The sequence below is a fragment of the Sus scrofa genome, chromosome 16 (assembly GCF_054392235.1).
Source record: "Sus scrofa isolate SSC_HxYL_T2T_F1_AM1 chromosome 16, Sscrofa_HxYL_maternal_Yorkshire_Landrace_v2.0, whole genome shotgun sequence".
Classification (NCBI taxonomy): domain Eukaryota; kingdom Metazoa; phylum Chordata; class Mammalia; order Artiodactyla; family Suidae; genus Sus; species Sus scrofa.
Genome location: NC_139398.1, coordinates 91,037,986 through 91,053,025, shown reverse-complemented (window position 1 = coordinate 91,053,025; position 15,040 = coordinate 91,037,986).

Below are 15,040 nucleotides of genomic sequence, written 5' to 3'. Positions count from 1 at the left end.
TGATCTTCCGGGTGGACTGTCGCTTAGAAACTCCTTGGGCCTCGGAGTCACCGTGGGGTCAGAAAGCCAGCCTGTTTTGTCCACTCTGGTCACCCTCGTGCCGAGCGCAGAGCCTGGCACACAGAGTGCCTAGTAAATCCTTTCGGAGTGAGTGAGCTGCTGAAGGTAAGTCGCTAAACGGCTGCTGTTTGTCGAGTTTCTGCCCTAAACACAGACCAGGGATTTGAGCCTCCTGCACCTGTGACCCAGTGGCCGTCATGCCCCTTGGTCTGAGGGCTGGGGACGTGGCCAGCACAGAGGTCACCCGGAAGGCTGGCTGCCTTCTCCTGGGGCCCGTGGGGTGGGGTGGGGCTCCTGGGGAGAGCCACTGTCACCCTGGTTCTGCTGGGCCAGCGCCTGGGGTGGAAGTACCTGCAGGTAGCCTCCAGACGCTGCCCATACAGCAGATGCAGAGGCCGCCGCACAGGTTTGCCAATAAAGTTTTATTCAAACTCAGGTCACTGGTTTCTGGATTGCCTCCAGCTGCTTTCACTACCAGAGCAGAGGTGAGCATGCAACAGAAAACACAGCCCCGGAAACCCTGAATCCAGCTCTCTGGCCAAGTTTGCCGTAAATGAAGCCCTTACTCCAGCCAGCAGCTGTCCAGCAAGGGTCCCTCTGCAGTGGATGGTCAGGCCGAGACCTTGGCAAGGAGCGCCGGCTGTGGCTAGTGCTGCCAGGCTGTCCTCCTGGACAGGCCTGGCTGGACCTGGCACCTCTGTCTCTCTGTTCTGGTAGCTGAGCTGCCATGTTTCAGGAGGACCAGTCTTCCTTTGCACATCTGAGCCCACAGAGCTTCTCAGCGGTGGCAGGAATGCCGTCTGGGGGCACTTGGGGACATGGGGCAGTGTGCGCTGCCACACCTTCTGAGACAGCCCTGTGCAGTTAGGAGGTGAGAACTGGGTGTGCAACGCACACGCACGTGTTGAGGGCCCGAATATCCATGGTCGAGGGTGTGCGCAGCTGCCGCCTTGTCCTGCTCGCCTGGGGAACACAGCCTCTGCCTCCACACGGGTGGTGAAGTTCTGATTTGCACAAACCACGTCCCAGTGTGTGGAGTTGCCCATCTCAGCTCAGGGTAGCACAGTTTTGACTCTTGTCGTCAGCAAGAGGTGACAACAGAGGAGCTGTGTCCAGCGGTCACTCAAGGACACCGCGTTTCTGAGAAACGGACCCTTGGACGTGGTGAGTCGCTTTTCTCATCGTCTGGGTGACTGGGACCAAGGGTCAAAGCCAAGCCCATCATCACAGACGGTGAGTTACAGAGAAAATGGGTGGTGATTGGACAGTTTCCTTCCATTACAGGAATTTGAAGAAGATTAAAAAGCCGCTTGGGGGGTTCCTGCCGTGGCTCAGTGGTAACAAACTGACTAGGATCCATGAGGACGCGGGTACGACCCCTGGTCTCGATCAGTGGGTTAGGGACCCGGTGTTGCCGTGAGCTGCAGTGTGGGTCGCAGACGTGGCTCGGATCCCACGTTCGTGGCTATGGTGTAGGCCAGCGGCTACTGCTCTGATTTGACCCCTTGCCTGGAAACCTCCACATGCTGCAGGTGCAGCCCTGGAAAGACCAAAAAAAAAGAAGAAAAAAAGCCACAGGGACGGCAAAGGCAGGCTCTTGTTAGGATTTCTCTCTGGGTGCTCACGGAGGAGCTGTGTGCACATAGACAGGTGCACGGGGAAGCTCGTGCACGTGAGTGAGGCGTGTGTACAGGCGGGTGCGTGTGTGAGGATGAAAAACCAGGCTCCTGGGGTCAGACCCATCTATCTTCCTTCTGTGTCTGTTTTAGGTATAAACTAGTGAGTTTTCCAAGCCAGGGAAAGCGCCCACTCGGAGCTTCGTCCTAAGGTGGCGGGGGTGGGGGTGGGGGCGGGGGTGACAGCATCGGCCGGGCTGGAGGGGTCCAGGGAGACCAGCTTGGGGCCCTGAGACAGGAGGTCAGAGAGCTTTCTGAAGGAGGTTGTAGCTGAGCTGAAACCTGAAGGTCAAACTTGAAGGGAAGGAGCTTCCTTGGCTGCCAGCAAGTTCAATGATGTTTGTGGAGGGGGAGGGGTGGGAGGAAGGGGCGCGGAGGGAGGGCAGGAGAGGCACAGGGTCTGAGGACAAGGTAAGGAGTTGGATTTTACTCCAAGGGCTGTGGGGAGATGCCAAAGGGGGTAAAAATCAAGACATTTGCATTTTATAAACAGGTCCTTCTCAGGACCTCGTGATATAAGGAGGGAGACGCGCTAGAGTGGCCGAAAGGAGAAGGTTGAAGTGGCAGTGGCTTTAGTCTGGGATGGAGCCGGCTTGGACCCGGGGGCTGAGTCAAACGCTCCGGCGGTGGCTTTCTCCACGTAGCCCAGCAGCTGAAACGTCTGCGATGTCCTTGGAGACACGGCCCTGGAAAGACAAGCCACAGACGGCCGTTCTCATCAGGGAGCATCTTATCTTGCTTGCAAGGGAAAGCACCGCTGTCTCCCAGGGACGCCTCAGCTCAGCCCGTGCTGGGGGGACCCGCTGGCTGGGTGCTGTGGGGATGCCAGGACCCAGGGCAATGGGCCAGCTCCCCTCCCACGGGGCACCAGAGGCACTTGGCAGGGAAGTTTGTGGTCGAGGGAGGGCATGATGATGCCAGCTACGAGGAGGAGCCTGTGAGCTGAAAGTCTCCTGTGGCCCAGGCGGAGGCTCGGTCACCTCGGGCTCTGGCGAGACCCGTCTCCCCTCCTGCCGGAGTTACGTCTGTCGGCCTCCAGCTGGGCGGGGCCAGCAGCCTGGTTCTGGACTCACATCGTGTCCCTGCTGGGTGGGCGGCTCCGGAGACTTGCACGGCTCTGGGCCCCCGGAGCCTGGCGTTGAAGTCTGAGCTGCAGCGTGGGGGACAGCTGTCCCTGTGCGCTGTCGCGGCTGGGCCTCTGGATGTTGCTTGAATGACAAACCCCACATTCTGAGACTGGAGGATTAATTATTGTGACGATGACTCTAGCTTAGCTTGACAGTGACACCAGAGAGGATGCCTTGCCTGGTTCTGCAGCATCGGATGGCGATACAGGACGATGTGGGGAGAGCGGGCACACACGGTGCCCCCAAAACCGGAGCTCAAAGAGCATGTTAGTCTCTGTCAACCTGCAGATGTGTCGCTTTCTTAGTTATGTCAACTCCCTCAGGTTTACTTACGTCTATTTATTCTAAAGGTAAAATACTTGGAATCCAAATTACAAATCACTCAGAATTAAAGTTCTGAGTGATTTTGTTAATAAGACCCACATGTTTAAAACTATCATCTAAAAATCACCAGCAATTTAACAGCCGTCAGAGCAAAACGCCACACTCTTTAGAGGAAGAGAACAGAATTCAGAGTCTCTGTAACAGAGCATTTTGTAGTGTCTGGTACACAAACAGGGACTGCCAGACCCTGCTCTCCAGGTAAAAACAGAAATTCATGGCATCACACCCTCAAATGACGGAGAGAGTGACCGGCAGACTTTAAACCACTTTAATAAATACGCTAAAAACCTACAGGAAAGTCTGACAGATGGAGAGTATTAGCAGAAAAATGGAGGCGTAAAAACAGTGAAGGAGAACGCCCAAGGTGGAAAAGGCACCCTGGCGACAATATTGAACGAGCTTAAAAGCGAACAGGACCCTGCCGAGCAAAGGCTGCACAGCCTCAGAGGCAGGTCAGGAAGCCGTCCACGGACGCAAGCAGAGGAGAAGGAGCAGAGAGAAGACACGGAACAGAACCACCTGCGCCACAGGCGACGTCACGTGCAACTGTGAGCTGCAGTCCGGGGACGGGCTCTGCGGGCGCCGCCCCGAAAGGACCAAAAGGCAAAAAAAATATTAGAAAAAAAGTTGAAGATCCATTTCCTTCTTAAGAAGTTTTTTTTAGTTTGTTTTTTTTGTCTTTTTAGGGCTGCACCCGCGGCATGTGGAGGTTCCCAGAGCTGCATCTGCGACCTACACCACAGCTCAAGGCAACACCGGATCCTTCACCCACTGAGTGAGGCCAGGGATCGAACCCACAATCTCATGGTTCCTAGTCGGATTTGTCTCCCCTGCGCCATGATGGGAACTCCCGTTCTTAAGAAGTTTGAAAAGGAAAAGAAAATAAATCTTAAGAAAATAATAAAAGAAGAGAAAAAAAAATCAATAAAATATACGCCAGATGACCAATAGAGAAAAAAAGTAAAGCCGAAAGTTGTTCTGGGGGGACATTAATAAGACTGATTTCTCTCCAGAGATCTTTCAAGAATGGTAGGAGACATAAATTACCAACGTCGGAATCCCAAAAGGTTGTGTTCCTGTAGGTCCTACAGACATTAAAAGCAGTAGTAAACAGACATTACAGCCCGTGTGTTCCAGTGTGTACACCTCACACGCAGAACGCTGGAGCCAAACTCACACTCTGTCCCTTTTCTCCTCCTGTTTGTCCTACCCCCCGCTTACTGTGTTACTGCTCCATTTTCTTTGTCCTATATCCATACAAAGTTCATTATTTATGAATCTATGCTCTCGAGTATTTAGCAAATGCCTAAATAGTGGTTAGAGTCACAGAAATGACTGTGAGATGTAAAGATTCTGGTTTCACACAAACGTCCACTTCCAGCCAAGCCGAAGGTGCAGAAGCTGCTGCTCCATCCTCCGAGACAAACCCTAAAGCCCGTGGAACCAAGAGGGCGGCGTGCATTCCCGTGCGGCAGCTGATGGATGGACGGCCACGCATTTTGCCTCTTTTCCTGTTAAGGAGTCCAGTTCTTCTCTGCATCCCGGGAGGCTGGCTTGGTCACCTGACTTGCTTTCGCTCGGGGAGCTCACGTGACGCCACGTGACATAAGCAAATGCCTGAAACGGGCTTTTGCTGCTGGTGGGAGCTCTTCCGCCTCCGTGGGAATAGGCCTGGGCAGGCTCCTTGGAGCTGTGTGGCCCAAGCTGGACCTGTGAGGGGAGCCAGCCTGGACCGCCTGCCATGCGACTGTGGCCCCCGTGAGCGAGCCCACCCAGGGTGCCGTGAAATCGCAGGAAAACAAAGGATTGTTCTTTCAAGCATCTACATTTTGGGGAACGTTGGTATACACAATATATAATTGACAAGTCATAGCTAATAATAATACTTCGAAAAGCAGAGGTACAACCTGGGAACCTGCAGTCCCTTTTCGTCTTTTTTTTCTTGAAGTGTGGTTGGCATAGAACACCGTGAGTTTCCGGGGCACCATGCAGTCGTTTTGTAAAGCCACTGCTGAATTGTGGGGGCGGGTGGGCAGTGGCAACCTGCTTCTAAAGAAACACTAAATAAATGGACGGCAATTAACTTATGACTTTCTTCCAGCGGAGGTCACACTTTAACTGCTAATATGACCCGCCTGGGTCATAGAAAATCAGGGAGGACCTTATCAGCTATATTAAGAATTACATTCAGGGAGGTCCCGTCATGGCTCAGTGGGAACGAACCCAACTAGGATCCATGAGGATGCGGGTTCCATCCCTGGCCTCACCCAGTGGGTTAAGGATCTGGCGGTGCTGTGAACCGTGGTGCAGGTCACAGACACAGCTCAGATCCCAAGTGGGTGTAGCTGTGGTGTAGGCCGGCCGCTGTAGTGCCGAACCAACCCCTAGCCTGGGAACCTCCATATGCTGTGGGTGTGGCCCTAAAAAGCAAATAAAAAGAAAAAAGAAAGAAAAAGAATTACGATCAGAAGCATATAGGAGACAACATCAATTAAAAGGACTTACTTATGGGAATAAATCAGGAGGCACAAAGTCCAAGGAGAGTCTCTAAGCAATAATGAAGTCATCAGAGACCCAAATGTCTATCTTTGAGTTCTAGAATCCCAGGGCATGAGTTTGAGGTCACCTCATGACCCAAGACGGCTGCTAGAGTGCCAGCTATTACATCCACATTCCAGGCACAGAAACGTGAGGGAAGGGAAAGCAGCCCACCTTTCAGTTGTGCCATCTGCTTTTATGATTGTCTCCTCTCAGCTGCTACAGGCAACACTGTGCTGTGTCTTTTCAAAGCTAAGTCCCACTTCTTGCTACGTATTCTTCCGTCTGGATATTTGCTGTTATTGCTCCTCCGGTCTTCCTCTCAGCATGACTTTTTGTTTTCTCTGCACAGGGTCATTTTAAAGTTCAGTTTGAAACACGCACATCTGCACACACCCGGAACCTGGGCCCTGAGACGGATGTCGTTGCCTCTAAGAGGCCCCATCCCCCTCGCGAATGGAAAGAGGTGAAGAAGGAAACCGCTGTCCAACTAATCCTCTCGGTAGACGTTTTTCTTTAAAATGAGACAAAGTGGCTCCTAAGAGCCCTGTCCCGTGCTGGCTGCCCTTGGCCTTCCGCGGGCAGTCTCTGACTTGTCCCCAGAAGGACACGGGATCCACCGCTCGGCCTTCAGGCTCCTGAGGTGTGGGCCGGTGTCTGTGCGGCTGGATGAGGGGCAGCAGGAAGAGCCCAGCTGCCTGACCTCAAGCAGCCAGTGTTTGATTCACAGGAACCAACACACGCGGGGGCCTGAACCCTCGGGACCCGTCAGCCTCCCCACCCCGGATGCACGTGGGGGCGCGCACTGAGGCTTCCTGCAGCGTCGGGTCTGGCCAAGTCGGGCCCAGGCAGCAGCCCCAGCCCCAGCCTCTTCCAAGGCCGGCCTAGTGCCCGAGGTTCTCAGGGGCTCGGGGTCAGTCGCCGGAGACTTTCCCGCAGGCCCTGCTCTGTCTGGGCGCCTGGCCCCACAGCAACACCAGGCCCCTCCAGCCGGGGGCCAGTGGTGACGGATGACCTGAGATCTGGTCAGGGCACGTGGGACCACCTCCGAGCGAGAGCAGTGAGCGGGAGCCGGGGTTGGCATGGCCCTGGTGGGTTCCCAGTCCTGAGCCCTCACCGACTGCAGGACCTCCCCTCCTGCACCTTCAACATCCGCGTCCCGTGCAGCGGGCACCATCTAGACAGGGATCCTGTGATGACACGGAAGCGATGGTCGGGCCCAGCCCAGAGCCCGGGGGCCGGGGCGAAGGTCCAGGCTCTCAGCTTCCCCAGAGAAGCCGCCTGCATGCCCTCCGGGTGGCTCCTCTGGGGGACGGGGACCGGCCACCTCCCCCTGCTCAGGGGTGGGGGCTGCCACCCCCTGACGCGTCGGGGCTGGCCCAGCTCGGCCACGACCTCGCGACGGCGGGGTCTTGCCGCTCCTGGAGGCGAGCTCTCCTGTCCGCTGCTTCTCGTGTTTTAAAATCTCACATTTCACTCCCTCACCTGAGCCCTGTTACTAAATTGTTAGCTTCCTTCAAATGAAGGGATTTAGAGTAAACAGGAGATGTGTGACTTCAGAGGCGCGTTGGCTTTAATCTGCGGCTTTCAATCACACGACCGACCACCCGGTTCCGACCGGAGCACGTCGGATGAGCTGCATGTTACCGGCCTTGTGGGTTTTCGGGGAGAAAACCTCCCCGGTGCCGGGGTGCGGCGGGCTTTCCATGTGGGGGCCGTGCTGGCTCCTGTCCCACTGCGCGGATCCCAGGGGTGTTTTAAACGGCGCGATGTCCCCAGAGTCCCTCAGGACGTAAAGGTGAAATACGCGCAGCATAAACCCTTTCCATTAAGCGTCGCTTACTTCACAGAAAGGAGAGTCGGACAAAGTAGGTTTCCTCTCTTCAGGTCTCTTTCCCGAGGAAGATTATTTACGGTAGGTTTGTATTCCTCTCTCTCTATTCCTCCAAAGGCAATAAAAAGCAATTCCGAGAGCACGGCAGAAAATCAGTTTTTAATCAAGAAAAAACAATCTGCGGAAATGAGGACGCACCCCGCTCCACCTCGGAGAAATCTTCCCGGCTGGGGACCTGGCGCGGCCGCCTGCAGGCGGGGCCTCTGCAGGACCGGCTGGGGCGCGGGTGGGGGCTGCAGGGCCACGTCTGTCTGTGTCCGTCCGTCCACAGAGTTCTTGGCCCACGCAGGGGGGAAGCTGGCTTCCTACCTGCAACAGCCCGGGGAGGCCAGTGCAGGACCTGCTCTGTGCACCTGCTCTGTGCACCTGCTCTGCTTCGGCGCCTCCCTCTTTGTGCAGATTTCCAGGGAACTGGGAAAACGGCCTTGCTGGGACCTCCTAGGAGGGGCTGCCCCTGGGGCTGCGTGTGGGTAAGGGAGCAGCTCGGGACCCCAAGCCCCCATGCTGAGGGCACCAGGTTTGGGGTGTTTTCTTACATAGCAACGGATAATGGAAACAGCCCTCCAAATGGGCGAACCTTCCCAAACCTCTGGGGGTCGGCGGTGGGCAGCTTCGTCCCTGTTTCCATCCATGGGTGCTTCCATCTCTGCTGGCGTGGCCGTGGGTCGTGGGAGTGACCTCCGTACACACATCTGTCCCCTCCTCCTGGCGCCCAGACCCTCGGCTCCCAGAAAGACCTGCAGGGCCCACGCCCTCTGTTCAGCCCAGGGGGACGGGACGGGAGGGGGTGGGGCCTTGGGGAAGGGCGAGCAGCCTGGTGGCTGTGACGCCTCCTCTGGGCTCCCCTCTGCCTCAGAATCCCAGCTTCACCTTCCAGACCATCACTGAGGACTCTGCCCCTGGCCCCGCGTCCACCCAGTGCCCTGTGCTTCCGGGCAGCCCTCGGGCTGCTGGAAGCTCTGGTGTAGCTGGGAGACGCACCCCGCATGTCCCCAGCTCCCAGTGTGCGCAGAGGATGGAGGGGCCACGTCTGCACGGCGGGGGGAGGCCGAGAATGGGACCCGTGGCTCTGATGGCCGTGTCCTCAGACGCCCACAGGCCCAGCCGCTGGAACCCCCACCCCTCCGCCTCCCCTCCCCCTCTGTGGGTGGGTCTTCAGCATCTGTCGTCTCCGACTCCTCCTGCTGAGCCCTCCCCTCCTGCCTCTGGGGGAAGGTGGCAGCCTGGGCTGGGCCGAATTAGCGACGGTGTTTCTGACACATGCTTTGGTACCTTACAATGCTCATCACAGACGCTGTGGAAGATACAGAGAAGGTTACTGACAATCACCCCCTAGAGACACGGGCCCGGGGTCCTGTCTGCTTCCCTTTCCTGTCGGCCACGGTGCGGAGCGCGACGGCGCCCGCTTCTTCCGGTGGGGCCCCGGCCTCCTGCTGGTAAGGTCGGCAAAGCCTCCCCTGGTTTCGAGAGTAAACATTTTGGTCTTCGCCAGCCCCGCCGGCTCATCTGGGGACACTGCTCTGCGTGGCAGGGGCTGACGCCCAGGCCACCTGAGCCCTGGGTGTGGCCCTGGCTTAGAGCGCGCCCTGCACAGAGCAGGTGGCGGCCGGCGTGCCCGTCGGGTTTCTACTCTCTCTCTTCTCGGGGGAGGAGCTCGTGCGAAGGGGGTGCGGCCCGTCCCCCGCCTCTGTCTGTGTGCACGTCCAGAGCACAGCAGAAGGCTGCTCTTCCCCGAGGACCCATTCCCAGTTAGGGACGTGCCACGCAGCGCTGGGTCCGGCCGAGCTAACGTGCTGTCCACCAGAGCGTCATCTCTGGAGGGTGAACTGGTTTAAAACAGATCACTTTTCCGGAGAAAAATAATGACCCAGGGAAAAAGCACAGCGGGCGCCTGCGTTTGGAGGAAAGGGCATCAAATGGGCACTCAGGTCAATGACAGGGGAGGCTGCCCGGGGACGGGGGCTGGGGGGATGAGCACGCTGCTGGGGTCCTCCAGTGAGGTTATTCTGGCGTGCAGCCCCCCCTGGAGGGACCCCACTGGGGGCGTCCCTCCCCTCACGTCTCTGGGGCACAGGCTGCACCAAACAGGGAGGCAGCATTTAGTGGCAGGAGTGTTGGGGGGGGCGCAGGGCCTGGCAGCACGGGGGCCCTGCACGTGCCATGGGGGGACGTGAGCAGGGGGTGGTCATGTCCTGAGCCCTACCGGACTCCACAGCCTGGAGCTGAGAACAGCAGCAGCCGATCCGCACAGCTCTGGAATCTTCCTGCCTCTTCCAGCTGCTGGGGCCCCACGTGGTCCCAGGCTTGTGGCCACCTCGTCTCGGTCTCTGCCCCCGTCTTCATGTGGCCTCTCCTCTGTGTCTGGCGGGACTGGGGGCCACCCACAGGTCCTGGATAAACTCCTCATCCCGAGAAGCGTGGTTACTCACACCCGCCAGGCCTCTTCTTCCAAATAAGGTGCCACCTGCAGGTCTGTGGACGAAGACGTGGGGGGGCCTTTGGGGGCCGCCATTCAACCCACTGTTGTGCCCGCCTGCTCAGAGCAGCCCCCGGAAGCTGTCACCTTAGCAGAGGAGCAAGTGGCCCGATGACCAGGGTGTGGCCAGGGGGTCTTGAGGTGTGATTTCGCCTCCGAGAGCCCCGGGATATTCTCACCAATGTCTGCACCTCATGGGGGGGGCGGGGCCTCCGCGGGTGTTCTGAGCTATGCCCGGAAGAGGAGTGTGATTTGGGCGCCTTTGGCGGAAGGACCAAAGAAGGCGGGCGGGTGGGAACGGCTGAAGGGTGTTTGCTGATCAATATTCAGAGAACCTTCTTGATGAGGGGATCTGAAATGTGAACAGGCTGGTGCAGAAAGCCACGAACTCTAGCTCTGAGCTCCCTGCCCTGCCCCGTGGACATAATCTTTGTTGAAGAAGTCGAGTCATTTCTGGAGGTTCAGAGGGAAGTGAATGTTCCAAAGCCAGACTAGCAAGAGGATTCCACAAAGCTGCATCTACACGGAACGGAACCAGACGGCTGGTCAGAAAGACTCGGGCAGCTTGAAGAAAGCAGAAGGCAGTTTTCTCCCACATCCACGAGGGCTGCAGGCGGGCAGCGCGAGGCTGTGGCGGGAGCTCCAACCTCCTCAGGTATCAGGGCACCTGCTATCCGTCTGCTCTACCTCCTTTGGCTCCCATCCTGTTTGCTTCGCAGCCCTATTGTGGCGGCTGACGCTTCAGCTATCACATCTGTGTTCCAGGCAAGAGGCAGAAAAAGAGCGAGAGAGGCACAGCGACCCTCTCCTGGAAGCCTTGCCACCAGTGTGCTCCTTTGTCTGATCGGTGATGTTCCTTGGTGCTGGAGCTGATGCCAGACCATGAGGCACTTGGTTCATCTGCGGCAAAGTGACCCAAATAAGAAAAACATATGAATGAGTCTTTCTTTGAACTAAGTCTTTTTTTGTTCTTCCAATATTTTGGGCACCCAGATGTACTTTTGAAATGGTGGTGGAAATACGTAATTATATTTTGTTTGACATCTTGGCTTTTTGGAATAGTTTTATTTCAAAAACAAAACAGCTGTAGGTGAAAAATCAAACAGCTGTAGGAAAAGTTTATCAGAAAACCTAATCCCAGATCGCAGCCTCATCGTCTTTTAGTTTTATTCCCCAGGAGCTCCTCTCTTTTCTAGCGCCTCTGTCTTCAACTACTTGTCTCTGTCCTCTGAGTAATGTTGTTATCCCACCACTTACTGGTTCCTCGTCTTTAGATAATACCTGTGCACGTCCTCCTGTGGTGGCAGCTGGACCCTCTCGTGCCCAATCTGTGCCTCTGATCTAACACGACTTCCCCGTCTTCCCAACACGCTTTTGTCACTAGTTGTAGTTCAGGCATTTTTATTTACTGCTGAGCCGCACTGTGAAGACTCTTCCTTCATTATGTAACTTTTCATTTTTCCTGGCGTTAACATTTGCCTGATTGTTTTCACTGCTTAATTGCCTGGGCAAATCCTGTGATTTTCCCACAGACTCTCATCCTTCTGATGAGAAAATGCCCGATAATGTTTCCAATGTGCAATACATCAAATACTGAGCCAGCTCTGCCGCGCCCACGCCCGCTCTGCTGCCTCCCCAGCTTCCCTCTGCTAGAAATTTTATGTACATGGAACAACTCAATACATGCTCTTGTGGATTTGGCTTTTTCCGCATGATGTTTTGAATATTTAGCATTTTTCAGGTCCATCCACGTGAAACACACATCAGGAGTTTGTTCCTTTGTTTCTGGCCATACCCATGGCACACGGAAGTTCCCGGGCCAGGAGTCGAATCCAAGCCAGAGCTGTGACCTACGCTGCAACTGTGGCAACTCAGGATCCTTAACCCACTGCACCGGGGATTGAACCGGCGCCTCCGCAGAGAGACAAGCCAGATGGGTTCGTCGCTGAGCCGCGGTAGGCACGCCAGAGGTTTTTCATTTTCACTGCCGGCTGGATTCTATCCTGGGATGTGCGACGGAGTCACTACTAGACGGCCTGGGCTTGTTCCCCGTTTCTGTCTATTACAACTAATGCCACACGAGACCATGCGTGTTTGCAGTGCTGTCATGAAAACACATGTGTTTGCAGTGTCGTCACGTTCTCATTGGCTCCTGTGTCCCTGCAGCGTTCGAGGAGTTTATGCTGATAACGCGTCTGAGAGAACTGGACATTTATAAAGAGGACACGGACCTCACGCAGGGCCCTTGGAGCCTCTCTCCACTGGTCTCGAGGGCTCTTGAGTGTTTACGTGACGGGAGTTTTGTGGGTCCGCATCACTGAACCTCATTATCCTGCCTGAGCCGAGGCTTCCACGTAGTAAGAACGTGTGACGGCTTGGAAATGAAATAGTCAGTTGGAAAATATGCTGAGATGTACACTTGTAATTTTAAGAAAGCCTTTTTTCCCCCCCAAAGAAAAGCCCCAAATTGTATCCAAAGAAAGAGCTCGTGGGAGTTTCCTGGTGGCTCAGTGGGTTGAGGATCTGGGGTTGTCACTGCTGTGGCGTGGGTTTGATCCCGGGCTTGGGAACTTCCGTGGGCTGTGGGTGTGGCCAAAAACGTTTTAAAAAAGCACTTTTTCCACAGAAAGTCAAGAATAAAGGCCATGGAGCCATCTCCGCCTAGAGGGACCGGCCGCAGGTCTTCCGTTAGTGCCCCGGACCCCCCGTCGAGGGCGGTGACCGTGTTGTTTCTGGCTGAGCAGGTGCCGGGCTGGGGCCCTCTTGGGGTCTGGCGGCCGCTGCTCGGGGACCCCCTTCCCTTTCTGAGGCAGTTAGCAGCATCTCAGCAGACCCCGGGCAATTACTGTGGCTTCTGGTTTCCAGCCGCTGCGCTTTCCAGGTTTTCTCTCTGGAGCCAGTGGGAATTTAGCCAACAGCCTGGAGGTGGCCTGACCATCCAGGCATCAGAATGCCCATCTCCTTCCACTCGGCCGCGCAGGGCCTCCCGGAGCAGCGTCCGCTGCTCGTCCTGTGCCCTCTCCCCTCAGGTCCAGGTCCCAGGCCAGCGGCCAGGGCCTCTGAAGATGTACCCATATGCCCCTTCCCAGAGGCCTTGGCCGGCGGCCCAAGCAGAGAGGCGTCGGAGAGGAGAGCTTTGTCTTAAGGGACACAGCGAGGTAAGGGGCTCCTCGGCCTGGGAGCTGGCGAGGGCTTCCGTGCACCCGCCCCCAGCCTCGCCCTCAGCCTCGCCCCCGGCTGCTGGCTGCCGCTGGCGCAGAGGGACGCTCCCAGCCACACGTCCACTGGAACAGAAGGCCCGCCTGCACCCCTCTCCTCTTCTGCCTCTTCTCTCCTAGGTGTCGGGGAGCTTTACCCTCGTCCTAAGAACCCAGACAGAGCGCTGTTCCAAGGACCCTGAGCTCCCGAGCTCCACCAGCAGACAGGTGCCGTGGGGCATGGGCAGGACCTGCCGTCCTGCTAAGCCTCCGCCCAGGGCCCTGCTGGGTGCCTGGCACATGGCAGGCATGGGATCAACACGTTCTGGTGGGTTGATGGGGTAAATTCATGAATACTGTCTATTAATAAAGAAGACCCCTGGGGACACTTCGCTCGATGTGGACGTGACGGTGTCCGGCTCCTCTGGCGAGAAGAGTCGCCGTTTGGCCGGGGGTTTGTGTGCGTTTGAACACACAGGGCGACTGCAGCCTTGCTTCGCCCTCCCACCGCCCGTCGCGCCCTCACCAGCCGGAGCGGGTCCTCCAGACAGTTGGTGCCTGACGCAGGTCGCTGCCCCGGCCACCGCCGACGTCTCGGGGAGAAGTGACTCCGAGTGACGGTACCGGCTGGGCGGCCCTGGTGAGACGGGCGGGGCGGAGCCCAGAGCGTGAAGAGCAGTTGTGAAAACCAACAACCCCAAGACCTTCAGCAGCCAGGACAGGCCCGTGGCTGGGCCGGTGGGACGGCCTTGCAGGGAGGCAGGCGGGCGGGGAGCCCCCGCAGAAACTGCACCCACTCTGGTGCTCATGGGCGCCTTCCGGCTGGGCCGCCCCGGCCGCCCTGCACCGCGGAGCCTGGGTGAGGCAGGAATCCTGCCCAGCAGCACGGCTGCTGCCTCGGCCCTGCCATCCGCTCCTCCTGGCGCCCAGCCGGCTCCTCGTAGTGACCGGTCGTGCTGTCCCCGGGAATCCCTGCTCCCATCACAATCAGGGTCAAGCTCCACCTGCTGCGAGGTCGCAGACTGTCTTGTTTCCACAAGCACCTGGTGCCGTTGCGACCCCTGGGACCCCAAAGATGGGGGAGCGACCCTGGGAGCCAGGACCCCGAGTCTGGGGACCCTCCTGGGCTGGGTGAGCGGACTCTGCCTCGCTGAAGGGAGGGTCCAGCCAGGCCGTGGCGGGAGCCGGCCCCCTGAGGAAGCAAGGCTATGGTGGAAGCAGAGGGAGGGGACCAGCCCCGCCCCCGCCCAGGACAGACGGAAGGAACAGTGCATTTCTTGGACTTTTTCATCAAAAACTCCGGAGCCTTATAAACCGTACCCAGAGCCAGTGATAAAAACACACGTTTGCGTCAGCTTCTAGCACGATGGTGAGAGAGGGCTTGTCCAAAAATTGCTTGAAGACATTTTAATCTTCGTAAATGATAGACGAGTGGCAAATGCATGGCAGAGAAGCAAAGGATAGTGATGATTATAGCGATAATAGTAAAATCCCTTCAAGTCCCCGAAGCCCGGAGGCTGCGGTTTGGTCTCTGGCGTCTCCATCTTCGCGGAGCGGTTATTTGAGCGCAGGGGCCGTCGCGGTGAGCGGCTCTTCTGACGGGATGCTTTCCTTGTCGTTGTCTTCACCTACCTCTGAGGTCTTAAACAGACTTCGACCACCCAGGGTCTTTTTCTTGGTCCCCGCAC